Source organism: Globicephala melas, chromosome 8 (assembly GCF_963455315.2).
Source record: "Globicephala melas chromosome 8, mGloMel1.2, whole genome shotgun sequence".
Classification (NCBI taxonomy): Eukaryota; Metazoa; Chordata; class Mammalia; order Artiodactyla; family Delphinidae; genus Globicephala; species Globicephala melas.
The window spans coordinates 82675864-82693293 of NC_083321.1; the positions used below are offsets into that span (position 1 = coordinate 82675864).

At 35.9% G+C, this 17430-nt stretch overlaps 1 protein-coding gene and 1 pseudogene across 1 annotated transcript in view; one reads left to right on the forward strand and one right to left on the reverse strand.

Moving 5' to 3' along the window:
- GUCY1A2 (guanylate cyclase 1 soluble subunit alpha 2) overlaps positions 1–17430 on the forward strand; it is a 434531-nt gene that overhangs the window by 8412 nt on the left and 408689 nt on the right. The window lies entirely within an intron of this gene.
- Positions 15949–17057, reverse strand: LOC115841782 (large ribosomal subunit protein uL30-like; annotated as a pseudogene).

Sequence of the window (17430 nt, forward strand, 5' to 3'; positions counted from 1 at the left end):
TTTCCATGTCCTGGCTATTGTGAATAGTGCTGCTGTGAACATAAGGGTGCATGTATCTTTTTGAATTATAGGTTTTTTTTAAATTATAGTTTTGTCTGAGTATATGCCCAGGAGTGGGAATGCTGGATCATATGGCAACTCTATTTTTAGTTTTTTGAAGAACTCTATAGTGTTTTCCATAGTGGCTGCACCAACTTACGTTCCTGCCAACAGTGTAGGAAAGTTGCCTTTACTCCACACCCTCTCCAGCATTTCTTATTTGTAGACATTTTTACTGATGGCCATTCTGACTGCTGTGAGGTGTTATCTCATTGTAGTTCTGATTTGCATTTCTCTAATAAATAGCGATGTTGAGCATCTTTTCATGTGCCTGTTGGCCATCTGTATGTCTTCTTTGGAGAAATGACTGTTTAGGTCTTCTGCTCATTTTTTGATTGGGTTATTTGTTTTTTTAGTTGTTGAGTTGTGTGAGCTGTTTGTATATTATGGAAATTAATCCCTTGTTGGTTGCATCTTTTGCGAATATTTTCTCCCATTCTGTAGATTGTCTTTTTGTTTTGTTTATGGTTTCCTTTGCTGTGCAAAAGCTTGTAAGTTTGATTTGATCCCATTTGGGGTTTTTTTTGCTTTTATTTCTATTGCCTTGGGAGACTCACCTAAGAAAACATTGGTACTATTTATGTCAGAAAATGTTTTGCCTATGTTCTCTTCTAGGAGTTGTATGGTGTCATGTCTTATTTTTAAGTCTTTAAGCCATTTTGAGTTTATTTTTGTATAGGGTGTGAGGGTGTGTTCTAACTTCATTTATTTACATGAAGCTAACTTTCCCAACACCACTTGCTGAAGAGACTGTCTTTTTCCCATTGTATATTCTTGCCTCCTTTGTTGAAGATTAATTGACTGTAGGTGTGTGGGTTTATTTCTGGGCTCTCTATTCGCTTCCATTGATCCATATGTCTGTTTTTGTGCCAATAGTACACTGTATTGATTTCTGTAGCTTAGTACTACTGTCTGAAGTCTGGGAGGCTTATGTCTCCAGCTTTGTTTTCTTTTCCTCAGGATTGCTTTGACAATGCTGTTTTTTTTATGGTTCCATATAAATTTTAGGATTATTTGTTCTAGTTCTGTATAGAATGTCATGGGTAATTTGATAAGGATCACATTAAATCTGTAGATTGCTTTGGATAGTATGACCATTTTAATAATAGTAATTCTTCTAATCCAGGAGCATCCAAGAGCATATCTTTCCATTTCTTCGAATCATCTTCAGTCTCCTTTTTTAATGTTTTATAGTTCTCAGCAAGTCTTTCACCTCCTTGATCAGGTTTATTCCTAAGTATTTGATTTTTTGGATGCAAGTCTTAAAATAGATTTTTTTTTTACATTCCTTTTCCAATATTTCATTGTTAGTGTAAAGGAATACAGCCGATTTCTGTATGTTAGTCTTGTATCCTGCTACCTTGCTGAATTCATTTGTCAGTTTTAGTAGTGTTTGTGTGGAGTCTTTATGGTTTTCTATATAGTGTATCATGTCATCTGCATATAATGACAATTTTACCTCTTCCCTTCAAATTTGGATACATTTTATTCCTTTTCCCTGTCTGATTGCTCTGTCTAGGACTTCCAGTACTATGTTGAATAGGAGTGGTGAGAGTGTCATCCTTGTTTTGTTCCAGAATTTAGCAGGAAGGCTTCCAGCTTTTCAATGTTGAGTATTAATTTAGCTGTGGGTTTGTCATATGTGGTTTTATTATGCTGAGATACGTTCCCTCTGTACCCACTTTGGTGAGAGTTTTTATCATGAATAGATGTTGAATTTTATCAAATGCTTTTTCTGTATCTATTGAGATGATCATGTGGTTTTTGTCTTTTCTTTTGTTGATGTGGTGTATCACATTAACTGATTTGTGTATGTTGAACCAACCTTGTGAACCTGGGATGAATCCAACTTGGTTGTGGTGTATGGTCGTTTATATGTTGTTTGATTTGGGTTACTAATATTTTGTTGAGAATTTTTTCATGTATATTCATCAAAGATATTGGCCTGTAATTTTCTTTTTTGGTAGTGTCTTTGTCTGGTTTTGGTATCAGGGTGCTGGTGGCTTCATAGAATGTCTTTGGGAGTGTTCCCTTCTCTTTAATGTTTTGGAAGAGTTTGAGAAGGATTGGTATAAGTTCTTCTTTGTGTGTTTCATAGAATTCACCTGTGAAGCCATCTGGTCCTGAACTTTTGTTTATAGGGAGTGTTTAAAATTATTATTATTACAGATTCTATTTCACTTCTAGTGATTGGTCTGTTCAAATTATTTATTTCTTCTTGATTCAATTTTGTTGGGCTGTATGTTTCTAGAAACTTTTCCATTTCTTCTAGGTGTTCAAATTTGTTGGCATATAATTGTTCATAGTATTCTCTTATGGTTATTTGTATTTCTGTGGTATTGGTTGTTATTTCTCCTTTTTCATTTCTTATTTTGTTTATTTGGGTCCTGTCTCTTTTCTTCTTGGTCAGCCTGGCCAGAGGTTTGTCATTTTTGTTTACACTTTCAAAGAACCAGGTCTTGGTTTTATTGATTTTTTTTCTATTTTTTTTAATCTCCATTTTATTTATTTCCTCTCTGATCTTTATTATTTCCTTTCTTCTGCTGACTTTAAGCTTTGTTTAAGTTAGACATTATTGATTTAAGGAATGGGGGAGAAAACTGAACAGGAACAGGTTAATGTATTATTGGGTGTTTTTTGAGGGTTGAGCTGAGGGTGACAATAATGAATTTGTAGTCTAAACTGAGAGGATTAGTATGACTTGGAACATATTATTGGCTGTTTTTTGAGTGCCCAGCTGAGGTTGGAGATGATGAATTTGTAGCCTAAACTGAGAGGATGAGTATGACTTGTAGAGGTATAAAATGGTGAAAGTATTTATTGTATATTAAAAGGCCTATATGTCAGATTGAGTTTGAGCTGTTAGGGGACAATTTAATGGAAGAGGGTTAGGGTTATGTCTTGGGAAATAATGAGAGTGAATGTCAAATGGGGCAGATTGTAATACTCAGCGGCATTTCTAGCCTTCTTGTGTTGGACAGAGATCTGATGTTAAGCTTATTTAATATATATCTGGGTCCTGTTCTTTCACTATTCTTTCTCACAGAATAGATGATTGGTACCACAGGTCCCCGTCTACCAGACTGATGACTGGTAATTAGTTGGTCTTTGAGAAACTCAGATCTAGCTTCTTGATTACTATATACATTATGTTTTAAAAGTTAGAACTAATACTTGAAAAATAAGAATATTCAATTACATAATTCAATGCATTATTTATGGGCCCTAGTTGTTACACAATAAAGTTTCCATGGCTCAGACTTGGTACATTGCTTCTTGAGTATGAGAGCCTATGGGATTTAGAGTAATGGGTGGCTACCAAAACATTTCCTAATGTATTGGAGAACATAGCAGATTTTTTTTTTTATCTGAAAAGGTAAAAATTAGTTCCAGTGAATCAGTCTAAATAAACAGTCTAAATAAAACATATGCAGTATCAATTCATGAGTAGATGAAGTTCAATAAAGTACCCTTAAGAGTTAAACAATTTTCATTTTGTTAATCAGTCTTTGATAGTCCCAAAGACTCTCCTGTGTGTTTCAGTGCCTCAGTGTCATCATTATGAGTCAATTATCACTGAGCTATAGATGTGTGGACATCCTGGTAACTGGAGTGATTGATTGATTGATTTTTTCATTATTTTTTTCCTCCAGTTTTTTTTGAGATATAATGGACATACAGCACTGTATAAGTTTAAGGTGTACAGCATAATTATTTAACTTATATACATCATGAAATTATTACCACAATAAGTTTAGTGAATATCCATCATCTCATATGGATACAAAATTAAAGAAATAGAAAAAAATAATTTTTCCTTGCGATGAGAACTCTTAGGATTTACTCTCTTAACAACTTTCATATGTAACACACAGCAGTGCTAATTATATTTATCACATTGTACATTACATCCCTAGTACTTGTTTGTTTCTTAGTGATTCGATATTTCTATACATTTAAAAATGATCATCATGATAAGGCTAGTTACCATGTAAGTGGAGTGTTTTAGATAATCAAATGCTTTACAATATGAAATTTCCTCTACATAGGAGCACTAAAGAACTAAATGGTCTTTGCGGTCTCAAAGAGTTAATATGCGTGCTCAGTTTCTCCTCTTCCACCAGGGAGTCTCAGGCAATGGGAGACAAATTAGGCATGATTTGAAAAAAGAGGTTTTGTTTTGTTTTTTTAACTTTTAGAGTTCTGTGTATAATTTGGTTAGTGCGCTTGTCTTGTTTTTTCTTGAAAAATGCCTGTTAGTGTATGTGTGTGTGCAGGATGGGTGGGGAGAAGGGCACTGGTGGACAGAGGCTACAATGCAATTAATTCTGCCTTCTGTTTTTTATTTTAATTTTACTTCAGGGAAATAACTTTTCTGGCTCTGTTTCCCATCTCTGAAATCATATGTAATAAGACTAATTTCTCATTCAAGGGTAAATATGTAGTAAAATGTGAATAGTGAACTGAAGACAATGTGTCTGTTACTAGTTGCTTTGTTATGCTGCTGTGCTGATTGCTTGAGGACTAAGGCATTGTTTCAAATTCCTTCACTCTCTACATTCTGGGAAAAGCACAAGTTTTAGAGTCAGACACTAACCCTGGTCATTATATTGTGAATTCTTGGATAATCCTCAATAAGGCTCATTTTCTTTATAAAATGAAGGTAATAATTTATAGGATTATGAAGATTAAAAGTATAATGTGTACACAGTAATTGGAATACAGTAAATGATCAATTAATTTTGGTGGCTTTTATTAACTGCTTCTTATCAGCATCTTACTGACCTGTATATTGTAAATCACATCTCCTGGTAACTTGAGTTTCCTCCAGCCACATCTTTTCCAAAACATATAGAAATTTCCTTCTTTATGGTTGTTGCTCAGCATTCTCCTGCTTTTTATGGGAAATATTTTTTAACTATCTTGGGTGTACATTTCAGAGTTATGAAATCTCCTAGAAATTCCTTCCCAGAAATCTTAAAAATAAATGTATTCTTACTGGTCACCTTACCCCTCACATTCATTCATTCATACAGCATTTATTTAGCAAATGAGTACTTGTTGACTCATTAGCATGCACTCAATGTGCATTAAACACACAGAAGAAGTGGGGCATTCAGACAGAAATTTGATATGATCCATTTGGATTTAAAAAATGTAAAACTGCTTTTTAAAAGTTACCAAATAATGTGCATGACAGCTATTTTTGCCCCTCTTTTTCATCCTATCCCAACCTTTCCTTATTTGGCATATGGACATATGGAGGACATATGGACAAACGAAGGGTCTGTATGTAAAAGATCAGTTGAAACTGTAATGAAGATGATGATGCTAGTAATAATAACTGCTGATTTACCATGTGCTGGGCACTGTACTAAATGCTCTACACATTTTATTCTGTTTTCATACTCACAACAGTAATGCAGGAGTGATGCTTTACTGTGGTCTACAAGTACCAAGAGACTACCTCTCTGACCTCACCTCATGAACTGTAATCTACACTTACGGTTCTATAGTACACTCCTTGAACATTCCAGGAAAGTATTATCTTGCCTCAGGACTTGTATTCTATATCCCCTGTGTCAGAAATACCCCCTCAGTCTAGTTCTCCACATGATTGGCCTTTTCTTGGCTTTCAGATTTCAGCTCAGTGTCACCTCATCAGACAGCAGCTCTCCCCCACCAACCATTCTCTTTAACGTCATTGTTTACTTCGACCAGCACTCACTATCAGAAGTTATCTTTTTATTACTTACTCACTTATTTATTGTCTTCCCTCACTGTAATTTAAGCTGTGCAAGGGCAGGAACCTTGTCTGAGTTGTTCATAGTGGTCTTTGTAGTGCCTAGAATAGTCCTGGCTAAAAGCAGGTTCTCAGTACCTCTTTATTGACTGAATAAACGTCATTTTGAAAGAAGTCTTAGTACCTAGAAAAGAAAGAGCATAGTTAAAAAAAAAACTTACAGGGTAGAAGAAGAAGAATTAACACGTGTTAGGCAACTACTGGGGATCCAACATTAAGTGTTTTCATAATATGTATCATTGAATTTTCAAAATAGTCTTATGAGAGATTGAGAGAAGTTGAGTGACTTGCCTGTGATCACAGTTAATTACTTACTTACTGATGGAGAATGAGATTAGAATCTTGGTCTGTTTAGCTCCAAACTCTATTTCTTCCACATTTGTATATTTCACCCCCTCTGAGTGTGGTGGACATTGTGATGTACTGCCTAGATGCCCCTACTTTAGTAATGATGGACTTACTTCCCTAGATGCTAGGAGTACTGCTGACAGTGACCCTCAGCTGTCAGTCTCCTATACGTATTGCCTGGACTGAAAAGAGATGCCTTGCCCAATGTCATTCCCCATTCCAGTGGCTAATCAGCATATGGATATGAAGACTTGCCCCTTTTGACCTAATTCAGCCAACTTTGAAGGTAGAACTCCACGTAGGGTCAGCGGTGGTCTCCACTGAGATAGCATCACAGTCCAACTTCTTCCTCTTTCATGGGTATTGATCCCCAGAGTACCCCTTAATAAGCTTTCTGCATTCTAATCTTCTCAGAGTCTGCTTCCCAGGGAACCCTGCCTACAATAGTGTGTTTGAGAATTGTGATGGCATTAATGAAAGTGCAAAAATCAGCAATGGGAAGGAGGTATTTGGAAGGAATATAATGATAACCTTGAATTTGGATTTTTTGAATTTAGGTGCAAATGGTTGGCTCTGGACTGTGAGTTCTTTGTGAGCTTTGTGTTATTGGTTCACCAGCCTCAGCACAGTGCCTGTCATACTGTAGGCAGAAGACTCAATAAATAGACCATTAAAGATTTAGCATTGGAGTTTGGGGGGCAGTTCATGGAGGTAATAGCAAATATATTGAAAATTGACAAGCTGTCTTATTGAAAGAGAGGAAAAATAAGAACAGTAGAGAATTGAAAAGCAGTATAGAAAAGGGAATCAGAAGAATGTAGGTGCTAGGATGCATTTTTGTTTGGTTGTGTGGTGGGAGGTGACTGGAGAGCAGCTGGAAGCAAGTGTTGTAATGGTTGATATTTGAAAAATGATGTGAATTTAAGACTGGTACTTTCAAACCCAGTACGAATGAGGTTTCTGGTGGCCTTCAGAAGTGATGTCAGTCGTGCAACTGAGAAGGAAACCTGTTTATTGAGATATAAAGAGAGAATATATGATGAGTAAACAAAGGATATCATGGGCATAAATTTGTCTTCCAAGACATTTGGCAATACAAGTAAGGAGAGGTAATTGGCAGGGCCTGTGAGGCCAAATCAAAGTTTATTAAAGAAATGGAAATTCATGTTTGAAGGTAACAGAATAGTCAAAAAAGCTGTAGATGGATGAGATAAATAGGCTTTGGGAAAGGATAGAGTTGATTTAGGGCCATTCTGTAGCTTCTTTGCCAAAAGTAAGGATACTTATTTCTCTGTACCCAAGGGGAATACAATATGGCATAGTAGGAGTATAGTGCAAAGACAGCTATCAGATTTTGGTTTTATTTACACCTAATTTATCACGATCTTATCTTGATTTTATCATTATAACTCATTGGTCAGTAATTTTGTCAAATTTAAATTGCAGTTCTCTAGGTATACCTTAGCTGTTGTAGCTACACTGACCATAGGATGTCAAATGAGGTCTGAAATGTTAGTAATTCATTCTTCAGAAATTTTGTATTTAAACCATGAAGTGTACATTTTTGGGTATATTCCATTGTAAATCACTTTTTGAAAACTTCAGATTTACTCTTATTCTTCTAAAGATAAGACTTTGTAAATTGATTTATGCTTGTACTAGCTTGTTCTCTTTTAGTTTTAAAGGTAATTTGAGATACATATTTTATGTATATAAACCATATTCTTACCATCTCTGTGTCTGATATGACTTTGTTTAACATTGGACCTCTTTTTGACATTGATGAAAAGGTCTCTAAAGGAAGGAACTCTTGAGGTATTAGGAGCCAAGTGAATAGGACTCTACTTTGTTGTTATACTGAATATATTTTACACAGTTGAAAGGTGGTGTGGAAGGCAAAATAAGGCCAAACAAGACATACACAATCAAACGGTGCTTTTTGGCCCTCTCCCTTTTCATTCCTGGGGGAATTTTACTCAATTTCAGCAAGCAAGGATTTTTGTCTATTTTTATATACTTCCAAATCCCAAGTCTACTAGTGCCTGGCATGTGGTAGCTGATCAGTATTTGTTAAATGATTAAATTTAGAGTGAATATAAAGATATTTATTCTAACTATACTACACAACTATACTAACTATACTACACAAATAAGAAAGAAGTAGGATGATAAATACAAATGCACTTTAGAAAAATAAAATCAGTAACAGGAACAACAAAATAGACAAAACATATTATACAAATGTAAATAATTATTATATCCTATTATCCTTTATTCCTTCATCATATATTTACTATACATCGTCTATACATGCTTGACTTTATTGTGTCCTGAGCCAAAACATAAGATCTATGGAGCACAAAATGGCTCTAGTCATCTGCAGGGTTAAAAAATAAAAAGTATTTTATTGGATTTTTATCCAGTATTTTACTGGATTTTCCTTAAATACTCTTGTAATATGCTACACTAGTCAATTTACATTATATATTAGCAAGTAAGAATACATTTTTTCTACATGATCTAAATATATATATTTTTTAAAACTAACAGTTTATTAAACAGATATTTGTTGTTGGCCTCTTCTGTGCCAGGAATTTGAGATGTCTCAATTATAGAAAATACTTATAATCTGTGCTCCCCACTGCCCCCCTCTCCCCCTTTACCAGTTTTTCTTGTGATTCTGTTGCAAACATTTCAGGGATAAAATTTAAGAAAGATTTTATCTTTCTTCTGTAGATCTCCACAAAAGAAAAATATATCTCTTTTAAAGCCTGTTGACCAAATTCTCAGTGCAGTGTTTCTCTGAGCCTGTCTTCCAATTTCATTTTTTCCTTGTGTGATTGGTTTAATTTGTGTATGGGAGATAATTTGATTTTTGAATATTGTGTTACAAATATTTGGTTTCTAACTTAAGGAATTTATTTGTTTTCAGAAAGGAAAGAATGCAGAGACCCTTACAAATTGTATTTTTATCATATATTTAGATATAAACCTGAGTTTACTTTAATAGCATGTTTGAAATCTATATGTTTATCTATCGATCTATCTATCTATTATTGATTATATAGGTCAGAAAAGAAATGACTCTGTCTGATTCTGAATTTAAAAATTTAATTCAGTAGAAATCTGGAGTAGGTATACTTACTCTCATTGTGTCTTTTTAAAAAAATTGCCACAGTAATGAAAATGTCTTTTGCCTCCTTAACAAAGAATCTGCCTCCAAAGGCATTTATTTTAAGCAGTGATAATGATGAGATGATTATGTTGTAATGGAACAGACTGAGGGAAAGAATAAATTTTAGCTACATATTACTGTAATTCCATTTGAAACTTCAGGCAGATATGAGGAAGTTTCTAGTGTGGTTGCTGGTGAAGAACGATTTATTGTTTCCTCCTGATATAAAGATCAATAAACACTTTGTAGACATGACATCATTTGCAAGCTATAAAGCCTCCCTTTTTTTTCCCCCCTCTTATGTTAACTCATTGCCATTATAAACACATTTCAAAGAAAACCAATCTTTCCTTTTGCTCTGAATTGTTCTTTCTCCAAAAGTGTGCTTGCAAAGTACAAACCTAACTTTCCTGCTGAAAGAGAATGGGTGAGCTTCTTCCACAGCTTGCAAGGGGCTAGCTGTGAGAATTGTGGTGTGTGCTGCCTGCTGGTTCTTTAAGCACTTAGGCAGTTGTCTCCTTATTCAGCTGCATTCTTGGGATGGGAGTGGGGGAAGATGGAGGAAATAAAATACTACTTTAAGTTGTAAATATAATTTTCCACCATTAACTTAGCATTCTTGACTACTGAGAAATATCTCAGTCTCAAATACATAGTTAACATAGATACCCAGTTATTTTGATTATAGCAATGGGATATATTAATCAATGGCATTAATGATGACTATAATGAAATGAACAATTCCGTTGGATATGTAGTTGGAAAAAGCATTTTACTACAAGTTACCCCAAGAGACATAAGTTTTCAAAGAATACACTTTCATTTTTCAAAGAATACACTTTCAAATACAGGTCAATTAAAATGTTACAGTTATAAAACTATAAAATGTGAATCTAAAATTAAGATCAGAACAACAATTTTTAGCCATTAGATAACGTATTCAGCCACTTTATGTGATCTATAAGTCAAATCAAGATATGACTGTCTAGAAACATCTTAAAAACCTAAAGTAACAAAGTTTATTATTTTGCTCTTCCAGAGTAACTAGTAGAAACAAAAGCAAAATCATATCAATGTCAAGCATATCACAGTTTCTGCCTTGGCATTTTATACTAGTGTAAACTCTGATATATTATGAATTAAGTTTGAGAAAAAATTGTAAAGTAATTACTTTTGGTAGTCTTTATTCTCAGTCTCTCTCTCCCCCCCTCCCCATCTCTATCTCTATCTATCTCTATCTATCTCTATCTCTATCTCTTTCTCTATCTCTATCTCTTTCTCTCTTGATTCCTGTAGCAAAACCCCTTGCCACAAAAATCTGCTATGAGTCTCTCCCACCAGACAAATTGGACTATGTGCATTTTACATACCTTACATTAAATTATTAATTGAAAAGTACTTCTTTTTTTTTTTATTTTAAGCACCTCTGCAGGAGTGAAAAGTAAGTTTTGGAGGGAGCCTTGAGGGGATGGATAGGATGGGGATAGCTCTCTTGGTGCTCCTAAAATCAAATTTGGTGTCTGGCTCCACAATGCTGTGACATATATTGACGACTATACGGAAATGTGTATGTCTGGGCACGTCTTACACAGTCATATGAAGATCTCTGTAGACACAGTAAATTATTTAATATTTTTGGTCTGTATGAATGATGTAGATATATTGGTGGATAAAAACAAATAATAATAACATATAGAACCTTTGATTATGTGGCATATGTTGTTCTTATATTTTATAATGCCTAGAGATTACAGAGACTTGTTACTTAAATGAATAATTTATGGATTAATATGTATTATGCCAATTATGGATGCCCCTGCACTGAATTTGCCTTGGAAATTCCAATTAAGAGCCCTTATGCATGCAAGGAAATTAAAATGATTTTTTAAGACTGAAAAATAGTGAATGATAGCTAATTATTACCTTGTTCCTAAGCATCGTATCATTAAAACTCTCTGTGGTTTGGTGTGAATGTGTGTACATGATTTGTGTGGGTCAACATTTGATATTTGTATAGCTGAATGCCAGAGCAAGATACTTAAAACTCTTGTAGTATTCTAGAAAGAATTTGAGAAAAAAAATACTGTGCCAGAAACATTTCCCTTCTTCTGTAGGCAACTGTTTTTACATCATTTTACTCTCTGCCCCTTTTCCCCTAATCTTCTGTTAGGTAGGTAAGACAAACAAATGGCTAAGAAATACTACATAGATAAAAATTTGGTTCTAATGTGAGCAAGTTTAATGTTCTTTGCTGGAGGTCTTCTGCAATGACCTCTATACCAATTCACATTATTATAACCAATTTTGTAATAAATGGCTTATTTTGATTAGTTAGTTTTTAGTGTGAGCAGATTTGAAGAGAATTTTGAAAAACCAGGGGCTTTCACCAGATGCATTTTTTAACATCTAAAAACACGAAACATTAGTAACATCATTTTTTTTCTTCTTGATTTTCCCCACTTCAGGACTATGAGAGAATGATGTGCTAATCTATACTTTCCATACAGAAAAACCACAAGAAATAAGTGATATCTATTTAGAGCTTACAAAGCATGCTTTATAATACTCATTTCATCACCCTAATTCACTCAGGAAATGTATGAAGTAAGGAGGTCCAATTTAAGGATGGGAAAACCAAAGCTCAGAGGGGAACAGTAACTTGCCTAAAGTCAAGAAGCTTGTAATCACCTATTTTAGTGCCTGGTTTTCCTGTTTCAGGTCCTAAGCTCTTTTCACCATGATGTGTCTTTCAACATGTCCATGAATTGTTCAGTAAAGCAATTTAGCAATATACAATGTTGTTCACATAGATTCCCTATTTCCTATTTTGCTTTCCATATGTTTCGTACTTTGTGGCTTGTAAGTGGTGGCTGATAGCAATTTCCTGTTGGTTTTCTTGAACCTTACCTCCTGTCACCAATTGTTTAGTTCCTGACTGTGTTGTGAGTTCATATAATATAGACCTGTGTTAGAAATGACAAAGTGTTCTTTCTTCATCAGGGCTCTGTCTCTAGGCTGACCTAGTTTGCCTGTCCACTGTCATGTTTGTATGCTCCAGGCTCCCATGGGTGAGGCAGCTATGAACGGAGTGAGCCATCCTCACTGCCAACAGCTTAACTTATGCTGCAGAGTCTGGGAACAGCAAAGACATTGCTAGTCATATGATTTCCGAATATGAAGGAAGTCATGATTATCATAGAAATAGTTATGTTCGTAAGGGTATACATTTCTCTTCACAGATCATACATAATTATGCTGTAATTAAATAATTTACTAGAAGGAATGAGGAAGCAATATAATAGATATTATATAATGGAGTGATACCTAGGTTAAAAAATGTGCTCAGGTAGAGTTAAATGAAAAAAATAAGACTTTTCATGTCATGCAGTATTAGTATTCTTTGACTTGCATGTTTTTTGCAGAAAGAAGTGTGATTATTCTATACCTCTAGCTTAGGAATGTAGTTCATCATAAACATTGATGACATGGCAGTCATTATCTGCCAAACATCTGCCTAGTAAGCAGATTTCATATCTGTTTGGATCATCAGATTATAGTCAGCACTAGATCTGATTATATTTAGACCCTTGTTGAGTTTTATCTTCCAAGAGAGGTTGCAGCAGTAGAGCTGAACAGGACAATCCCTGGGTAGTATTTTGATGGTTTCGGCATATTTCAGCGTCTGAAACTTTTAAACTCCAAGGACTTGGGCTTGTCTGAGTCCTGAAATAATCAGACTCTTAGCCACTGACTGGATAAACAAAATGCCCATGGCACTTTGGTTGGCGTCTGAATGACAGTTTACTTTTTCAAAGTGAGCAATAACTGTGAAATGAAGCTTAGTACTCAAAGTCTGCATGGTCAGCACTTTTTTTACCTATTCAGGCTACATGAGGAGCCAAGTCATAACCAAAAGTTTGCTTTAATCCATGGAGAGCCAGAGCAAAATGAATTTCATGCCAAATTCTTTAATCCAGTTTAAGGGTCTATCTGGTTGTAGGGAAGGCCTTGACAATGAGACCTGATACTCCATATTCATTCATGAGACTCTCATTTTAGTTAAGATGGTTGAAGAATTTTCCTTACCTTAAGAATAATTTATCTCAATGTGAGAGAGGACCAGTATGCCCTTGAACAGTATTAGAGGTAATGTTTCATAAACTATTCCCCCTTCTCTTTCCTATGGGTTGCCCTCTCTAATTTCACCCACTTTCTATTGCTCGGTAGCCTACTTTGTTTGGAGCTATACCATGGCTGGTATTTGAAGGTAATTACCAGTCACTCATTTACAAACTATTGTTTAAGCTGGTGCATTTAGGGTTAACAAAACATTTCCCTGTTTTATGAGTTAATTTTATAACTTAACTGTCAAAGAGAAATATCACTTCCCTCATTTCCAGGCTCTTGTTGGGAAACACCTCATTGTAACTTCTAGGTACTGGAAACAATAGGGAATTCTTTGGAAATGCTCAAGTGGAGGCTGCAAAGATATTTTAAAAGGCTAGAAGTTATTTCCTGACATGAAGGTCATTGCTAAACCTGACTTGAAATGGCACTAATTAGCTTGGCAGCATATAATTGGCATCTTTGGGCTATGAGGCATGCCTAGCAACAGTCCTAGGTGTTAGACATAGTCAGTTTAGTTCAATTTAATAATTTTTTGACTAGCTCCTCATCAACATATTTTTCATATAACACATATTTGTGTACTACTTCATAGTTTTATTTCATTTGATGCTTACACCAACCCTGAGAAACAGTTATGCTAGGAATTCCCCTAATTTATAATATAGGTAATAGCGGTTCAGAAAAATAAATGCTGTATCCAGAATTATACAGTCTAGCTAAGACTTAATTATCCCTTTCAACTATAACCTTTTCTGCCTTGGTAAATATAGAACATTGTATTTCAGTTTAGAGGAGAAGATTAAAAACTTGGCTTTTGGAGGCAGTCAGATATAGATCAGACACTTAATAGACTTAGATACTTACTACCTAAGTGACTTCGGGCAAGTTTTTTTAACTTCTCTGGGTTCGATTTTCACATTTATAAAACTGGGGTAAGACTTTTTCCTCTCCTACAGGATTTTTGTGAGGATTAAATGAGTTGGGGCATGTAACTTGTTGGACCAATTGTTTGACACTTAGCACTCAACTTCTATTATAGCGTTGAATCCAGAAAGCTTACTCTTATTTCACTTTGTAGACTGAGTCAGCCTTGTGCCATCTGTGAGGTCCTGTTTGGTTTAAGGGTTTAGGACTGAAGTCATGTTTCTCCAAAGGTCTGCAATAAAGCAATATCAATTTTCCTGAGATGTCTAGAAGTGGTATCATCTTGTCTCATAGTCAGGATTTTTATTCAGACAGCCAAGTTGGCTAAGATGGTGACCAGGAAAGTATGTTTCTCCTGAAGTTTCCCTATTAAGAAGTTAATGATCCTACCAGAACTATTTAAATAACAACATTTATAAATTTGGGGAAAAAAATTTCAACATTGTTTTCATATCTATTACAGAAAAAATAAAGGGAAATAAGGGATTTCAGTTAGGTACATGGAATAACTTACTAATGGTCATCAAAGTGAGATAAATTACCAATGGAGGCAGCAGCTTGTGGAAGAAATAGCATAGGAGACCTAAGTTCTTGTCTAGTTGACATCTCTTTCCAGCATGTAGCTGAGGCAAAACACCTTAACCTCTCTGAATCTCAGCATTTTCATCTGTAAAATGTGGATAATTATATCTGAGACTTACAAGGTTGTTGTGAATATATAATGAGATGAAGGAAAAGAAAGTGATTCGTAAACTGTGAAGTGTTATACAAACTGAAGGTGGTGGTATTATTTTCTGGTGTTCGTTGAAAACAGAAATTCTTGGATTACTTAAATGTGCTCTTGCCTGAGGTGGAGAAGAACTAATAAATAGCCCTTTGAATCTGTTTCCGTTCAAAGAATATATGTTTTCAGATTAAATCAGTATTGATGGTGTTAGGTGTTGTCAAACTGAAATTCAATTGCTCTTTTGGAAGGGCATTAAAAAATAACAAAGGGGAAGATATTTGGAAAGCAAAGATATTTTGTATAGAAAGACTTAATTATCACATTGAGTATATGTTAAATATATTCAGTTTAAAATCAATAATTAAATGGTAATGAACACTGTGCTCTGCTAATTAGAACTTACTTTTTTTTTTTCCCACAGCAGACAACCGAGCATTGCTTTTGTGCGCTTCTTTCTAATTGTATTTCAAGTTCTTTCCAAAGCAAGGCCCTTGGATACCCCAGGTTCAATATGCCCCTGGGCCTGGTCCACTGCTGTCTTGTATTCATGTGTGGGTGTTCATTCGTTCACCAACATTAAATCCCAGGATAGGTGTGATAAAACAGGACTCCCTCCTCCATGGCCCAAGTCCTTTGCTGGTTTCAGAGGTGGACGGCGGTCTTTGCAGAAAACACACAGGAACTTTTTCTTGGAACTGAAGTGGGATAAAAAGTGCCTGCCTTGAACATCACCATTTTCCCTGACCCTTCCCCTCCAGTTTCTGAAGATACAGCAGAAAATAATCTTGCTTGAAGATACTGGGCAACAATTCCATAAAACAAAAACACATGCTTCCAATGCACTGTGCTTTCCGATATGCTGGGTTTAGTTCAGCTGCCGGATGAGCTGATTGATGCGTTCACCTCGATAGCCAGGTGAGCCCACTTCCTTGAGGAAGCCCACTCTATTCTTGGTAGCGTGACGGGCCACTCAGAGTTGGGAAGGGCGCAAGAACCCTGAGATCACCTGAAAATTCTTCCCTGGGAAGGCAATTTCGTGAATGAGGTCTTCCAAGCAAATGACACAAAACTTCCCCAGGTGCTCCTCAATCACTGTGTTGTCTGTCAAAGGGATGATTTTATTCTTGACCTTGGCTTGTCCACGTTTCAAGATGAGTTCCCGAACTGACTTCAAATTTGGAAATCCCCAGGTCACATAAGGTTCCACTATATGAAGCGTTTTTATGGTTTGAGGAGTTACTTGCATAAAGACACCATTGAAAATCTTATTCAGGCTAAGTCTTGCAATGGTCCTCTGCACCAGTAAACTCACCCCATTAATCCTTTTGTTTGTTTGTTTTTTTGCGGTACGTGGGCCTCTCACTGTTGGGGCCGCTCCCGTTGCGGAGCACAGGCTCTGGACACGCAGGCTCAGCGGCCATGGCCCACGGGCCCAGCCTCTCTGCGGCATGTGGGATCTCCCTGGACCGGGGCACGAACCGGTGTCCCCTGCATCAGCAGGCGGACTCTCAACCACTGTGCCACCAGGGAAGCCCCCCATTAATCCTTTTGATGCATAAAACAAAGGCCAAGGAATGTTTATCTGGCACTTCCAAGCCGTGAGGTTTCACTTCTAGTCGTCTGAGTTGCACCCTGTCACGTAGTTGCCACCAGGAATCATGTAGGAACCATTCTAGTCGCTTAAACTTGATCTCTTTTCCTTTCCTCTGCTCCTTCCTTTGCAAAAGCACCTGCTTTGCCTAGGTGGCTTTCAGGGCTTGATAAGCCTTCCTCTTTTTCAGGAGAGTTTTTGGAACCAAAGGGATCTTTTTTCTTGGCTCTTCCTCCACCATCTTTCCAACTCTAGAACTTACTTCTAATAAGGCCAAGGTTATCAGTTTGAATCCCATTGTGGGTCAATTAGCATAATATCAGCCTTCACCCTAAGCTTTCATGAGGTCACTCAAATGTGTACCTATGTTCACAAGGAGAATAAAAGTGGAGATTGGACGAAATCATGCAGATTTTCAACCAGTACGTATAGAACTATATATTATAATGTATCTCCAACTTTTATTTTTTTCTTTTAGCATACTTACCATTTTTGCTTTTTTTTTAAAGGTGTAATACTCTTTTTTTTAATTAATTTATTTATTTTTGGCTGTGTTGGGTCTTTGTTTCTGTGCGAGGGCTTTCTCTAGTTGTGGCAAGCGAGGGCCACTCTTCATCGTGGTGCGCGGGCTTCTC